This window comes from Aotus nancymaae, unplaced genomic scaffold (assembly GCF_030222135.1).
Source record: "Aotus nancymaae isolate 86718 unplaced genomic scaffold, 86718_ANA_hifiasm-v0.15.2.pri h1tg000007l, whole genome shotgun sequence".
Classification (NCBI taxonomy): domain Eukaryota; kingdom Metazoa; phylum Chordata; class Mammalia; order Primates; family Aotidae; genus Aotus; species Aotus nancymaae.
Genome location: NW_026988418.1, coordinates 5,991,864 through 6,007,085, shown reverse-complemented (window position 1 = coordinate 6,007,085; position 15,222 = coordinate 5,991,864). Strand labels below are relative to the sequence as shown.

General features: G+C 40.4%; 1 protein-coding gene across 11 annotated transcripts in view; it reads right to left on the bottom strand.

Moving 5' to 3' along the window:
- Positions 1-15,222, bottom strand: part of LOC105705093 (phosphopantothenate--cysteine ligase) — a 195,370-nt gene that overhangs the window by 121,537 nt on the left and 58,611 nt on the right. The window contains exon 1 of one of the 11 annotated variants that reach the window (XM_012434726.2): positions 1,168-1,292. The exons of the other annotated variants lie outside the window; for them this stretch is intronic. The gene's annotated coding sequence lies outside the window, so the exon portion shown is untranslated. Of the gene's footprint in view, positions 1-1,167; positions 1,293-15,222 lie in introns of those variants that run through there. 11 annotated transcript variants of the gene reach the window in all.

Here is a 15,222-nt window from a genome sequence, read left to right as displayed (position 1 = left end):
TATTTTTACAGAGGAAACATGTGAGGCTCAGATGTGTTATATAATTTGTCCAAGTTCACACAGTCAGCACTGGGATTCTAACTCAAGTCTAACTTAAATCCCTTACTTTTAATATCTACCCTATTCAGCTTTGCCAAAGAGAATTTTCTCTTATGTACAAAAACCTATTAGGAGATAAAATTGAGATCAAAATGCGATTTAGGAACACAATGAAAACAGCCAATTTCTTTGAGGATCACACTCTCATCAAGCAGTGGACTCCTCTCCACTGTTTATTTTTTACATTTTAAAAAAATTATATATATATATATACATGTATATATATACACACACAGTTATACTTTATTTTAAAAATGATAACATGAAATCCCTAAATTAGAACTACAAGAAGAAAACAACTTCCTGAATGGTAATAACTCACTTTCAACTTTCAAGGCATATATATATATACACACACACACACACACATAATGTGGTAATGGGGTTTTGCTGTATTGCCAACCCTGGTCTAAAACTCCTGGGCTCAAGTGATCCACCCACCTCGGCCTCCCAAAGTGCTCGGATTACAGGCATCTGTGCCCAGCTGACCCCTCTTCATCATAAAAGCACACCTGTCAAATGAACTAATTGCACATTTGGTTTGGCCAGTCAGGAAGCAGCTGAAATTGGCACATCTATACTCTGTAACTTGGGAAATGCAGAGTGGTATGCAGAAACAGCCCTCCCAGCCCTGTTCTACTGGTTTCCAACAGTGGGATCCTGTGCTAGTTACCTCACTTTTCTTAGCCTTAGTTCCTCATATTAAAAATAAGGATAATGATGCCGGGATATATGTGGGCTCCTTGCTCATAGAAAATGCTCCGTAAGTGACAGTTTATAATTGGATTGTTCCAAATTTTCACATTCATTCATTGGTAAGGCAATACCTTTAAATCATCCTTATAATTTCAACACACTAGTTTATCCTAAATAAATTTGTAATGGGCTCCTTACTGATTGACTACTCCTGGCAAGGTTTTCTGTAACCATTGGTCACAATCATAGGATGTATATTTCTGGATGTATGCCTTCTCCTTTTTCCTATTTTCAGTCATTCTTGAGCATCCTCCTGGTGTCTGTCTTACCTGTATTAGAAAACATAACTAAAAATTATCCATTTTTTCTTACCTCATTCACATCTTGTACTTTGTCCCTTGATCTTTTGTACTGGTTTCTCTTCTATCTTCCTATGTTACTGATAATCCAGGCTCTAAAATGGAAGCCTTAATCCAAATAAATCACCACATACAAAACATCAATCTAAAAAATACTGAAAAAAAAAAAAAAAACTACATATCTTAAGCATCTTCCTCTGAGATAACAGCCCTGAAATCACTTCCTAGTAACAAGTTCCACCTCCTGTCTGGTCTTGGATCCTTTAGAGATTTGCTTTATTATGGATTTGAGCCTTTGCTGTTGTTTGGTAGCTGAGTCAAAGGGAACAAGTATTAGAAAAACACATGACAGAGTCCTGATCGTTCTGAATTAATCAAACTATTAATTTACCTTTCTTATGTTTAATGTTAATAAAACAAAAATAACAATCCCAAGTTGATGAGTTGGAAAGAATGGGGAATGCTACTAGAAAAATGGATACTAAAATTTTAGTGTAACTTTTAGAATTCCTCCTGTCCAGTGGTATGAACAAAAGATGTAATCAAGAATCATGTCAGCTTAGTAGCACCATACAATGATATGGAGAATAATATGTATTTTTTCCCAGAGTACCTTCTCCCATCAGCCACCATCTGTACTGGTGAATATTTTTTCAAATTCACACATGACATGCTGATGCATTCAACACTCAAGGCAAACATTCCTTTATCCCCACCCTTATGCCACCTGAGATGCTTCAATACAAAGTAGAAGAAACACCTCAACTCTTAAATATGAAACCCCCTTCATTTTCTTCGTCCTTTCCTAGAGTAAGAATGTCATGCATTTTGATGCTATAATTTTTAAAAGATAGCTTTCCCAAAGAATATATATTTAAAATTTACCATAATTTGTGGCACATTGAATATAGTTACGCCTTTAGGCAATTTATGTACTTAATGAGCCCAGTAACCAAAGTTTAAACCAGAAAAACACAAGAAAGGAACAGCAAATAACGTGAGAGATGAGCAATGGGATACAGAGATCTCTGGGTAGCTGAGGGAACCTACCTGACCTGCCAGACAGCAGTAAACAAAGAGGACTAATGACTTAGGATGGGTAGCCACCAACGACTCTGGAGATGGTGTAACAGCTCAGAATTTTCCACTTTCAATGTTCTACTCTCTGAAAGGTAGGGATCACCTACTGCTCTGAACTAAACTGTGCCTCCTCAAAAATTTTATTGTCATCCCACTATGTGCTTGTATTGTGCTGTGCCCTCTCACAGGCACAATCAAATGAAATGATGAATGCAGGCACTGTAGAAAATAAAATACTGCCTGGTCATCACCTGTAAGTGGAGGCGGTTTATGTGCTCATCACTGGGTATGCTGTAGCCCCCGTGAGTTATGATAAGTCCCCTATATGAATCTCCTCTGTAAGTCACCACAAGAGTTGTTATGGTGTAGAAAATGAGCTCTGGGGGCAAATAAACCTGGATCAGCTCCTGGCTGCAACTATTACTGCGGTCAAGTTCCCTTAAGTTCTCACAAATATGAAATGGGAATACTCCTACTTACTTTGGGGAGGGCTGTTATTGGGATTAAATGAGATTATGTTTCTCAGACACCTAGAACAGATCATAACACTTGATAGATGCTCAATATATTGTGGCTATTATTTTTCCTACCAGATACCTAGCATTTCTTCTATTTTAAGCATGTTCTCTGAGAACATGCATACTAACAGCATTAAGACGGTCTATTTAGTGATAAGTCTGTCTCCATAGAAAAATGGGTAAAGAACACAGTCACATCTTGAGAAGAGTGCTTGATATAAGAGAATGATTTCCTAAATTATTTTTCCTTTTTGAGCCACAGGAATCCACTCTCCCCTTTATTTTCAGAATAATTCTTATGGAAAAACCCTTTACAGAGTTCCCTGCAGTGGAGATTTCTCTGACTGATGTGGAGGTAGAAGACCCAGAGCTTTCTATCTATGGAACATCAAAGATCCATGGAACACAGTTTGAAAACCACGATGGCAAAAACATAGGTCTTTTTGTTTGTTTGTTTGTTTTTTAAGAGACAGGGTCTTGCCATGTTGCCCAGGTTGGTCTCAAACTCCTAGGCTCAAGCAATCCTCCCACCTTGGCCTCCCAAAGTGCTAGGATTACAGGCATGAGCCATTGTGCCCAGCTAAAACATAGGGCTTATAGTCAGGTTGAGATTTGAAATCTTGATTTTTACATTCACAAATCTGTGATCTTGGTTTTCTCATCTGTAAATCAGGGTAAACAATACCTGCCCTCTCAGAATTTCTGTTAAAATAAGTTATGTTGGCCAGGCACAGTGGCTCACACCTGTAATCCCAGCAATTTGGGAGGCCGAGGTGGGCGGATCACAAGGTCAGGGAATTGAGACCATCCTGGCTAACACAGTGAAACCATGTCTCTACTAAAAATACAAAAAATTAGCCAGGCGTGGTGGCAGGTGCCTATAATCCCAGCTACTCAGGAGGCTGAGATAGGAGAATCACTTGAACCTGGAAGGTGAAGGTTGCAATGAGCCGAGATCATGCCACTGCACTCCAGCCTGGGCGACAGTGAGACTCAGTCTCAAAAGAAAAAAAACAAAGTTATGTCAAACCCCTGGAGAGTCATTACAACACTGTAGAGAGAGACTCACATATTAGTTTCCATCTGTATTTGACAGGGTTCTTTGGAGAAACAGAACCAACAGAAGATTAAATATATACATACATAATGTATATATAATATATACGTAAAATCTGTCTGTCTCTCTCTCTGTGTGTGTGTGTGTGTGTGTGTGTGTGTGTGTGTGATTTTTGCTTGTTTCCTAGTCTGAGGGCAGGGCAAGACTTATGTACCACCTCAAGCGCTCTGGCAGAGGGAGCATCTTTTAGGGAGGACATGATGGCCAAACAGGAACAGCTCCAGTCTGCAGCTCCCAGCAAGACTGGTGCAGAAGGCAGGTGATTTCTGCATTTCCAACTGAGGTACCTGGTTCATCTCACTGGGACTGGCTGGACAGTGGGTGCAGCCTGAGAAGGGCGAGCTGAAGAAGGATGGGGCGTTGCCTCACCCAGGAAGCACAATGGGTTGGGGAACTCCCTCTCCTAGCTGAGGGAAGCCATTAGGGACTATCATGCCCTCTGGCCCAGATACTGCACTTTTCCCATGGTCTTCAGGAGAACAGGAAACCTTCCACAGACCAGGAGATTCCTTCCGGTGCCTACACCACCAGGGCCCTGGAATTCCAACACAAAACTGGGCAGCCATTTGAGCAGACACCAAGCTACCTGTGGGAGTTTTTGTTTTTGTTTTTGTTTTTTTTTTAATACCCCAGTGGTGCCTGGAACACCTGTGAGACAGAACTGTTTACTCCCCTGGAAAGGGGGCTGAAGCCAGGGAGCCAAGTGGTCTGGCTCAGCAGGTCCCACCACCATGGAGCTGAGCAAGCTAAGATCCACTGGCTTGAAATTCTCTCAGCCAGCACAACAGTCTGAGCTCCACCTGGGAGGCTCAAACTTGGTGGGGGGAGGGGCATCCACCATTGCTGAGGCTTGAGTTTAACCCTCACAGTGTAAACAAAGCCACTGGGAAGTTCAAACTGGGTGGAGCCCATGAAGCTCAGCAAGGCCTCTGCAGCCAGACTGCCTCTCTAGATTGCCTTCTCCCTGAGCAGGGCATCTCTGAAAAAAAACACAGCAGCCCCAGTCAGGGACTTACAGATAAAACCCCACCTCCCTTGGACAGAGCACCTGAGGGAAAGGGTGGTTGTAAGCACAGCTTCAGCAGATTTAAACATCCCTGTCTGGCAGCTCTGAAGAGAGCAATGGATCTGTACGGACAGCATTCAAGCTCTGATAAGGGACAGACTGCCTCCTCAAGTGGGTCCCTGATCCCTGTGTATCCTGACTGGGAGACACTTCCCAGTAGGGGCCAACAGACATCTCATACAGGAGAGTCCTGGCTGGCATCTGGTGGGTACCCCTCTGGGACAAAGCTTCCAGAATAAGAAATAGGCAGCAATCTCTGCTGTTCTGCAGCCTCCGCCAATGATACCTAGGCAAAAAGGGTCTGGAGTGAACCTCCAGCAAACTCCAGCAGACCTGCAGCAGAGAGGCCTGACTGTTAGAAGGAAAACTAACAGACAGAAAGGAATAGTATCTATATCAATAAAAAGGATGTCCACTCAAAGACCCCATCTGAAGGTCACCAACTTCAAAGACCAAATATAGATAAATCCACAAAGATGGGGAGAAACCAGCACGAAAAGGCTGAAAATTCCCAAAACCTGAACACCTCTTCTCCTCCAAAGGATTACAACACCTCGCCAGCAAGGGAACAAAACTGGATGGAGAATGAGTGTGACAACCTGACAGAAGTAGGCTTCAGAAGGTGGGTAATAACAAACTCCTCCGAGCTAAAGAAGCATGTCCTAAGTCAATGCAAGGAAGATAAAAACCTTGAAAAAAAGTTAGACAAATTGCTAACTAGAATAACCAGCCTAAAGAAGAAGATAAATGACCTGATGGAGCTGAAAAACACAGCACAAGAACTTCATGAAGCGTACACAAGTATTAATAGCTGAATCGATCAGGCAGAAGAAAGGATATCAGAGATTGAAGATCAACTCAATGAGATAAAGTAAGAAGACAAGATTAGGGAAAAAAGAGGAAAAGAAATGAACAAAGCATCCAGGAAACATGGGACTATGTGAAAAGACCAAATCTATGTTTGATTGGTGTACCTGAAAGTGATGGGGAGCATGGAACAAAGTTGGAAAACACTCTTCAGGATATTATCCAGGAGAACTTCCCCAATCTAGCAAGATAGGCCAACATTGAAATCCAGGAAATACAGAGAACTCCACAAAGATACTCTTTGAGAAAAGCAATCCCAAGACACATAATCGTCAGATTCACCAACACTGAAATGAAGAAAAAATGTTAAGGGCAGCCAGAGAGAAAGGTTGGGTTACCCACAAAGGGAAGCCCATCACACTAACAGCAGATTTCTCAGCAGAAACCCTACAAGCCAGAAGAGGGTGGGGGCCAATATTCAGCATTGTTACAGAAAAGAATTTTCAACCCAGAATTTCATATCCAGCCAAACTAAGCTTTATAAGTGAAGGAGAAATAAAATCCTTTACAGACAAGCAGTGCTGAGAGATTTTGTTACCACCAGGCCTGCCTTACAAGAGCTCCTGAAAGAAGCACTAATCATGGAAAGAAACAACTGGTACCAGCCACTGCAAAAACATACCAAATTGTAAAGACCGTCGATGCTATGAAGAAACTGCATCAACTAATGGGCAAAATAACCAGCTAGCATCATAATGGCAGCATCAAATTCACATATAACAATATTAACCTTAAGTGTAAACAGGTTAAATGCCCCAATTAAGAGACACAGACTGGCAAATTGGATAAAGAGTCAAGACCCATCCCACACAATAATAGTGGGAGACTTTAACACCCCACTGTCAATATTAGACAGATCAATGAGACAGAAAATTAACAAGGATATCCAGGACTTGAACTCAGCTCTGGACCAAGTGGACCTAATAGACATCTTCAGGACTCTCCACCCTAAATCAACAGAATATACATTCTTCTCAGCACCACATTGCACTTATTCTAAAATTGACCACATAATTGGAAATAAAACACTCCTCAGCAAATGCAAAAGAATGCAAATCATAACAGACAGTCTCTCAGACAACAGTGCAATCAAATTACAACTCAGGATTAAGAAACTCACTTAAAACTGCACAAGTACATGAAAACTGAACAACCTGTTCCTGAATGACTACTGGGTAAATAACGAAATGAAGGTAGAAATAAAGATATCCTTTGAAACCAGTGAGAACAAAGAGACAACATACCAGAATCTCTGAGACACATTTAAAGCAGTGTGTAGACAGAAATTTATATCACTAAATGCCCACAAGAGAAAGCAGAAAAGATCTAAAATTGACACCCTAACATCACAATAAAAGAACTAGATAACCAAGAGCAAACAAATTCAAAAGCTAGCAGAAGACAAGAAATAACTAGTAACAGAGCAGAACTGAAGGAGACAGAGACACAAAAAACCCTTCCAAAAAATCAATGAATCCCAGAGCAGTCTTTTTGAAAAGATCAACAAAATAGACCACTAGCCAGATTAATAAAGAAGAAAAGACAGAAGAATAAAATAGATGCAATAAGAAATAATAAAGGGGATATCACCACTGATCCCATAGAAATACAAATTACCATCAGAGAATCCTATAAACACCTCAGTGCAAATGAACTAGAAAATCTAGAAGAAATGGATAAGTCCCTGAACACATACACTCTCCCAAGACTAAACAAGGAAGAAGTCAAATCCCTGAATGGACCAGTAAGAAGCTCTCAAATTTAGGCAGCAATTAATAGCCTACCAACCAAAAAAAGTCCAGGACCAGACAGATTCACAGAATTCTACCAGAGGTACAAAGAAAAGCAGGTACCAATTCCTTCTGAAACTATTCCAAACAACAGAAAAAGATGGAATCCTCCCTAATTCATTTTATGAGGCCAATATCATCCTGATACCCAAACCGAGAAAAGACACAACAACAACAAAAATTTCAGCCCAATAAATTTTTGCAATCTACCCATCTGACAAAGGGCTAATATCCAGAGTCTACAAAGAACTAAAATAAATTTATAAGAACAAAACAAACAACTCCATCAAAAACTGGGCGAAGGATGTGAACAAACACTTCTCAAAAGAAGATACTTACGCAGTCAGCAAACATATGAAAAAAAGCTCATCATCACTGGTCATTAGAGAAATGTAAATCAAAACCACAATGAGATACCATCTCATGCCAGTTAGAATGGCAATCATTAAAAAGTCAGGAAACAACAGATGCTGGAGAGGATATGGAGAAATAAGAATGCTTTTACACTGTTGGTGGGAATGCAAATTAGTTCAACCATTGTGGAAGACAGTGTGACAATTCCTCAAGGATCTAGAAATAGAAACACCATTTGACCCAGCAATCCCATTACTGGGTATATACTCAAAGGGTTATAAATCATTCTGTTATAAAGATACATGTATGTTTATTGCAGCTCTGTTCACAATAGCAAATACTTGGAACCAACCCAAATGCCCATCAATGATAGACTGGATAAAGAAAATGTGGCACATATACACCATGGAATACTATGCAGCCATAAAAAAGGATGAGTTCATGGATGAAGCTGGAAGCCATCATTGTCAGCAAACTATCGCAAGAACAGAAAACCAAATACTGCAAGTTCTCACTCGTAAGTGGGAGTTGAACAATGAGAACACATGGACACAGGGAGGAGAACATCACACACTGGGACCTATTGGCGGGTGGATGGCTAGGGGATGGATAGCATTAGGAGAAATACCTAGCGTAGATAAAGGGTTGATGGGTGCAGCAAACCACCATGGCATGTTTATACCTATGTAACAAATCTGCACATTCTGCACATGTATCCCAGAACTTAAAGAAAGAAAGAGAGAGAGAGAAAGGGAGGGAGGGAGGGAGGGAGAGAGGGAGAGAAAGAAAGAAAGAGAGAGAAGGGATAGAGGGAGGGAAGAAAGGAAAGAAGGAAGGAAAAAAGGAAAACCATATTCTCCCTTCTTCTGCCTTTTTTTCTATTCAGGCCCTCATTGGGTAGGGCAATCTGCTTTACTCTGTCTATAGATTCAAATGCTAATCTCTTCTGGAAAAACCTTACAGATCCACCCAGAAATAATGTGTTTTTTGTTTTTGCTTAAGTTTTTTTTGATACAGGATCTCACTCTGTTGCCCAGGCTGTAGTGCATTTGTGTGATCACAGCTCACTGCAACCTCTGTCTCCCCGCTCAAGCAATCCTCCCACCTCAGCCTCCTGAGTAGTTGGAACTACAGGCACATGCCATCACACCTGGCTAATTGTTGTATTTTTTGTAGAGGTGGTGTTTTGCCATGTCACCTAGGATGGTCTCAAACTCCTGGACTCAAGCGATCCACCAGGCTTGGCCTTCCAAAGTGCTAGGATTACAGGTGTGAGTCATCATGACCAGCCCAAAAATAATGTTTAATTGGATATCTGGCCATTCCAAACCTCAGTCAAGGTGACATATAAAGTTAACCAGTATACCATCTATGCCAGTTCATTTTTGCATTTATAATAATATAAAAAACTACCCGAGACTGAGTAATTTATAAAGAAAAGAGGCCTAATTGACTCACAGTTCCTCAGGCTGTACAGGAAGTATGGCTGGGGAGGCCTCCGGAAGCTTACAATGATGGCAAAAAGGGAAGAGGAAGGAGGCATGTGTTACATGGCCAGAGCCATAGGAAGAGAGAAAGGGTGACGTGCTACACACTTTTAAACAGCCAGATCTCATGAGAACTCACTCACTATTACAAGAACAGCAAGGAGGAAGGTCTGCCCCCATAATCCCATCACCTCCCAACAGGCCATTCCTTCAACATTGGGGATTACAATTCGACATGAAATTTGGGTGGGAACACAAATCCAAACATTATTACCACCCTTTTACTTCCTTTTTGTAAGAAACAGAAAATGAAGTACAGTAGTCCCCCTAATCTTTGGAAGATATGTTCCAAAACCTCCAGTGGACATCTGAAACTTCCAATGGTACCAAACCCTCTATATACAGTCCTCCCTTGGTATTTGAGGGAGATTGGTTCCAAGACCACTGAAGACACCAAAATCCATGGATGCTCAAGTCCCTCATACAAAATGCTATAGTATTTTGAATATAACCTACACACATCCTCTCATATACTTTAAATCATCTCTAGATTACTTACAATGCCCAACACAATGTAAAAGGTATGTATATAGTTGTTATGCTATTTTTAAAATTTTTTTAAATAAATTAAGAGATAGAGTCTCATTATATTGCCCAGGCCGGTCTCAAACCGCTGGGCTCAAGCAATCCTCCTACCTCAGCCTCCCAAAGTGCTGGGAGTGAGCCACCATGCCCAGCTGTTCCATATTTTAAATTTTGTATTATCTTATTGTTGTATTGTTATTTTTTATTTTGATATTTTCAATTCATGGTTGATTGAATTGGGAGATGTGGAACCTACAGATATGAAGAGCCAACTGTACTGTTTTTTCCATGTATACAACTAAGATAAAGTTTAATTTGTAAATTAGGCATAGTAAGAGATTAGCAGCAATAATTAATAAAAAATATACTGTAATAAAATTATGTGAATGTGGCCTCTGCCTCTCTAAATATCTCACTGTACTGTACTTACCCTTCTTGAGATGATGTGAAATGGTACAATGCCTAAATAATGAGGTGAAGGTGAATGACTTAGGCATTATGACATGGCATTAGACCACTATTGACCTTCTGATGACACATGAAAAGTAGGATCAACTGCTTTGAGTGATCTTGGATCACTCAGCCATGATGATGTCCATGGTTGGATGTCAGGAGCAGGCTAATTAATGCCCATGACTAATGAGTGGACAGTGTAAGCACAGTGGTTGAAGGGATGGTTCCCATCCCAGCAGGACAGTGTAAGATTTCATCATGGTACTCAGAATGGTTCACAACTTAAAACTTATGAATTGCTTATTTCTGGAATTTTGCATTTAATATTTTCAGTCTTTGGTTGACTGCATGTAGCTAAAACTATGGAAAGCAAAACTGAGAATAAGGGAGGACTACTGTAGTCAGAGATAAGGAAGGAATGACTGAAGGAAAAAATCCATGCCAGCAATAGCATGTTACTAGGTCAAGGTCTGGAAACAAGTTCATGGGAATGGGCTGTTACTCCTTACCTGCCACCTACAGCACTCAGTTCACTAAATTCCTCTGCTGAGAATGGTTCTTTAGTTAATAGTTTTTGCTATCACCATCATCTAGCTGCCTGATACAATCAATGAATCTTGAGGCTTTTTCTTTATGAAAGATTAAGAGAGAGCTTGGAAAGCAAAATCTATTTAGTTACCACATCTTTCTTTAGGAAATGACTTTAGAAGGTCACTTAACTCTAATTGACTACTATTCACTGAGACCCTTTTCCGGTTTTAAAGATTTCTACTTGCTAACATCTTTAATGTCCTTCATTAGTCCAATCCAGCTTGCTTTATGTGGGATGAAGTAAGTGAAAGGATCATTAGAGTCAATATAAAGCTTTATTTTCTAATTTTAGAAATCCACACAAACTTCAGTCTTGATGACAAGGGGAAGAAAACTGGTTTACAACACAGCTTAGAAGATTGATATTAGACACACACACAATTCTGATACTTAATGTTAAACATTAAGGAAAACCGTGTGATCTTTTCTGAACATCTTTTTAAATAAAACAGATACTCATTTATCCAGAATGTCACAGATAACATTTGTCACAGAGGGAGGTAGATTAACCAGATATTTTCCAACAATCTTCTCCAAAATCAAGAGTTCTACAATACAGAGAGCCATGTGGAGGAACACCACTGATATCTCCCTTCAAGAAAGTACTTGCCACTTTTCCCAGACAGCCTCCAGTGAATGACTGAGCATGTTGGGGATATTAAGGCCTGCACAATTCTGCCCAATGTGTAATTTCTCTACAGGTTATCAATGTTCTAAAACTCTCTGTTGGGCTGACAGAGACTTTCTCAGAGTGACACTATGGTCTGAGGTTTTCCTATCCAATCAATCCTCCTTCTTTCTCCCTCTCCTTTAAAGGATGGCAGACCTGCATTGTGATCTAAAGGCTTTTGCTGGCCATGTCTGCTCCTTTTCTTTATTCATCACAGATAACTCTTGCAATTCTGTATTCAAATTGGGGCCTGCTTCTCACATCAGCCTCCTTCACACGGATATATAAATGACAGAGCAAGGTGTGGGCCACAATCATGGTCACCATGGAAAACAAAAGAAGTCAAAGAGCTTAAGCCATTCTCACACAGGCAGCCTTTGGAAAAATATTTCTCTTTTGGAAGACAACTTATCAGAGCTATCACACCCTTCTATGTTCCAATTGATTTGTTCTAGACTTCATTGCCACTAGAGAGAGTAGAGGAGGCTGGGTGTGGTAGCTCACGCCTATAATCCCAGTTGGGAGGCCAAGGCGGATGGATCACCTGAGGTCAGGAGTTCAAGACCTGCTGGTTAGTAGAGATCAGCCCTTCTCTATTAAAAATATAAAAATTAGCTGGCTGTGGTGGTGGACGCCTGTAATCCCAGCTGCTCGGGAGGCTGATCCATTATTGAGGTGGAGGTTGCAGCCTGGGTGACAAGAGCTAAATTCTGTTGAAAGAAAAGAAGAAAAGAAAAGTAAGGACAGAAGGAGGGAGGGAAGGAAGGAAGGAGGGAGGAAGGGCAGGAGGGAAAAAAGAAGGAAAGAAAAAAGGAAGGAAGGAAGAGGGTAGAGGAGATGAGATGAAAAGATCAGAAAACACAACTACTCGGCCAGGCACTGTGGCTCATGCCTGTAATCCCAGCACTTTGGGAGGCGGAGGTGGGCAGATCACCTGAGGTCCAGAGTTGGAGACCAGCCCGACCAACATGCAGAAACCATCTACTAAAAATACAAAATTAGCTGGGCATGGTGGCACATGCCTGTAATCCCAGCTACTCAGGCGGCTGAGGCAGGAGAACTGCTTTAACCTAGGAGGCGGAGGTTGTGGTGAGCCAAGATCACACCATTGCACTCCAGCCTGGGCAACAAGAGTGAAACTTTCTCTCAAACACACACACACACACACACACACACACACACACACACACACACACAAAACTACTGTCCTTCCCAGATTTCCAGATACCACAGGAAGGGGGAATATTCAACATCATTAATCTTTTTTGTAGAATATGAGAAGGAAGAATGGGAGGTTAGTGAGATTTATATAAGAGATTCGGTCTGGTTTTCTTTATGTTTTGTTTGAAAAACTTTACCTTTTAAAAACTATAGTGTTACATGTGTACAATAGTTTCCTTCAATAATTCTAAAGAAAATGTTACCCTGTTAAATATTTAAAATCACCTTTCTTCTTATTGATTTGTTTGTATATTTACTCATTAATTCCTTCAACAATTATTAAGCACAGAACATGCCTTCATACTTTACTGAGTCCTAGGGACATTATTTTTCTCATTTTACAGATAAAGAAGTTAAGGACAGAGAGTTAAGTAATTTGTTCAAGGTCACAATGTAATTGATAAGAGCCAGGATGTAAACCCAGGCAGACTGGTTCCAAAGTGTGCTCCAACATCTAAACTAAACTTGCTTGATCATATCTTTCTGTGTTACAAATAGCCCTGTGGTCCTGTCACAGTAGAGTGTCACAGTGGGAAAGCATAGATATGCAGGCAGATAAATTACCCTGTAAAGTTATCAGCTCTGTAGTAGAGGTGTACACCGAGTACTGAGGCAGTCAGAGGACATTATGTACTGATCCAAATTCTTATACTTGCAAGATGTTTTACTAGAAACACATGTATTTATTTTCAGGTAACCTTCCTGGTCAGATTTACACCTTCAAAGTAGTTATTTTGAAAAATAATGCAAACAAAGTATGTTGGAAATCCATGTTTAAAATCACCTCTGAAATGGTGAATACACACACACACACACACACACCCCCCAGATAATAAGTAATAATCTTTCTGAGAAACGTTGATTTTATGGGGAACAGTTAACATTTATTCAGAGACAAATTTGAAAATTTACTTGTGTAACAGTTTTGGTAAGTTTCATTCTATAAGACAAACTATTTGTCTTACATAACTATGCAGTCAGTTTGTAAAGAGAAATTTAAAAATAGTTTTTATCCAGTGCATGTGGCAAACATGACTAAAGCACCCCAAGAAAACTATTATACTGAAGGATGTACGATATTAGGGTAGATAAATTTTGGTATATTCACTTAAAAAATAAAATATCATTGATTTTAAACCACAGAACATTAAGTCTAGAGAGTTACTCACTCTGATACAGAGGACAAAAAACATCACAATGGGATGTTATGCTGTTCCTAAGCCAAACCCCAACCATGGTGGAAAAACAGGCAGCTCTGCAGATAGCAGAGAATTTCTGAGATGAGCAATATGTCTCCTATGGTAGGTCAAAAGGAAAAGAGAAATTAGGGAAAGTGAAGAGATAGGGGAACCATCATTCCCAATAGGAAGAGAAGCAGTACTTCTTGATAACCCTAACTGAAACCCTCAAATGCAACTTCTAGACTTCTAGACTTCTAGAAAGGGTAGAGGAGGCCCTGGTCTTTCCTGCCCATCATCCACATCGTCAGCTCCTCCATTTACACAACACAAACCCCCAGACTTTTCTATGGTATTTTTTCTTCCTTCTTTCATGGTTTATAATGTTCCTCCAAGCTGGGAAAAGTTAATTTCCCTAAACCTCAAAATGCTTGGCTTAGAGTTGAGCTCGGGTGAAGGGAACCCAGAAGCTTAACATGCTAGCAAAGGGTAAAAGTGTTTGTTTGTTTTTAATCAGTTGGGCTTTTGGCTTCTCTCTCCCTGTGCAAACTGGCAAAAGGAATAATAAGAATCACTGTTTATATTCTAGTTTTAATTAATGAAAGAGGATTTGTGGTCTTAAGCTGCAGCCAATCTAGTGTGCTTTGTGTGTCTTTCTGTAAGGTTCTGTCAAAAGAAAGGGTACTTTAGATTAGGATGCAGGACCAGGACCTCATAAGCCAGGTGATCAAGCCAGCACAACAAAATGTTCAGTAACAAACTTTGCTACAGGCTTCCATCTTGTTTTATGTCATTGGGAACATGGCCTGCAACCACATGGCAATACTTTTAGTCTCCACCATTGTAAAATGGTGGCTGTCTTCTGGTGCTAAGTCAGTTCCTGGGTGGGGGTCACAAAATCAGATATGGATCCGGGTGGTGCCAGTGGATCCATCAAGGGCAGGGTTTGCAAAATATCTTAAGCACTGACCTTGAGAGTAGTTTAGGGAGAGTCAAAATCTTGTAGCCTCCAGCTGCATGACTCCTAAGCCATGGTTTCTAATCTTGTGGCTAGTTTCTTGCTCTGTTCCCCAGGCAAGAGGGATGGTTAT